General features: G+C 44.8%; 1 protein-coding gene across 1 annotated transcript in view; it reads right to left on the reverse strand.

Moving 5' to 3' along the window:
• Positions 1-1660, reverse strand: part of LOC102874670 (potassium/sodium hyperpolarization-activated cyclic nucleotide-gated channel 1-like) — a 522645-nt gene that overhangs the window by 215616 nt on the left and 305369 nt on the right. The gene's annotated exons all lie outside the window — the stretch shown is intronic.

Consider the following 1660-nt stretch of genomic DNA (forward strand, 5'->3'; position numbering starts at 1 on the left):
CTTTGGACATGTTGCAAGGAGGGACAGATCCTTGGAGAGGGACATCATGCTTGGGAGGGTGAAGAGACAGCTAAGAAGGGTAAGGCCCTCTATGAGGTGGATTGATTCAGTGACTGGGGTAATTGCGATGGGTGTATCAGAGACAGTGAGATTGGCACAGGATAGAGCCGGGTTTAGGGCTGTTGTACATAGGGTCGCTATGAGTCGCAAGCGACTCGATGGCACATAACAACAACCACAACATTGTTGTTGTTGTGGTGGTGTACCATTGAGTCACAACCGACTCTGAGCTGACCCCTCCAGCAGGGATTCAGAGTCTGTTAATGGTGTGCGAGGACATAGCCTGTCCTTCGCACATGAAGCAGCTGGTGAATTTGAAATTTATTAGGAACTGAATTTGATGTTTGAATCAAGTGTTGATTTACCATATAAAAGCATCCTAGTACTCTCTGTGTTCAAGGTGGAAATGATTCAGAGCTGACACGCCATGGAGTTTTCCAGGCTGTGATTTTTACAGCAAGAGACTGCCCATCTTTCTCACAGAGCCTGCTGGTGGGTCAAGCGGCTGGAGAGGCAGGACCTCTGACGTAACAGCACCACTCCCTAGAGACTGTCGCTGCTGAACACCATCACCTTGGAACTGACCCCAGGCCAACTCCAAGTTGTGTTTGAAGAGACAGGAAGTGACTGTCCATCTTTTCCTCATGCATTATCGGATGGATTTGAACCGTGTACCTTTGGATTGGCAATTTAATCCCTTAGCATCAAGCCATGAGAGCTACCCATAACAAAAAGCAGAATAGTGTATTTCTTTCCTAGTTAATTGGCATTTCCTTCAATTTACATGGTAGATAGTATATTGTGGAAGAAGACGTAGGCTTTTAGGAGGATTGAAAGAAAAACTGTATAAGAACAGAAAAAAGCACAAACAACAAAGATCATTGGCTTTAAGCTGATTCCAGCTCATAGAGACCCTACGCTGCATTTCCTCCAAGGAGCATCTGATGGATTAAAGCTACTGGCCCCTTGGTTATATAAAAAGGCTGACCCATAATATTATTTCTTGTTTTCTCCTTCAACCTATAAACATGAGACTAAGTGTATTGTTGTTAGGTGCTGTTAAATAGAGTACTATCAGCGTAGATTACACTGTGACACTATGGACAACAGAAGTGCACCCTGGTCTATCCTGTGCCATCTTCACACTCTCTGAAACAGTCGAGTCATTGCTACAGCCACTGGGTCAACCCACCTGCTTGAGTGTCTACTGCACCTTTGCTGAAAGACGGAGACCTTCCCAAATATGATGTCCATCTCTAAGGAACAGCATCTCCTAGAAGCATGCCCAAAGTATGTTAGACACATTCCAGGGAGCACTCCGGCTGTATCTTCTCCCAGACATATCTGTTTGTTCTTTTGGCCGTCTATGGGATACTGAGTATTCTCCTTCAACACCACAGGTCTGTAAACGTGTGTGTGTGTGTGTGTGTGTCCAAGAGAACCTAATTGTGCTCATGAAGAACTTAATACCTGGACGAGGAGGCTGTTGTACAAACAGAGCAGGGGGACACTGCATGGTTTAAAGTTGAAAAGAGAGTGCACCAGGTTTGTATTCTTTCTAAACACCTATCCAATCTGTATGGTAAGCAAATTATCTGAG

The sequence above is a fragment of the Elephantulus edwardii genome, unplaced genomic scaffold (genome assembly GCF_000299155.1).
Source record: "Elephantulus edwardii isolate Elephantulus edwardi_28Jun2011 unplaced genomic scaffold, EleEdw1.0 scaffold00235, whole genome shotgun sequence".
Lineage (NCBI taxonomy): Eukaryota > Metazoa > Chordata > Mammalia > Macroscelidea > Macroscelididae > Elephantulus > Elephantulus edwardii.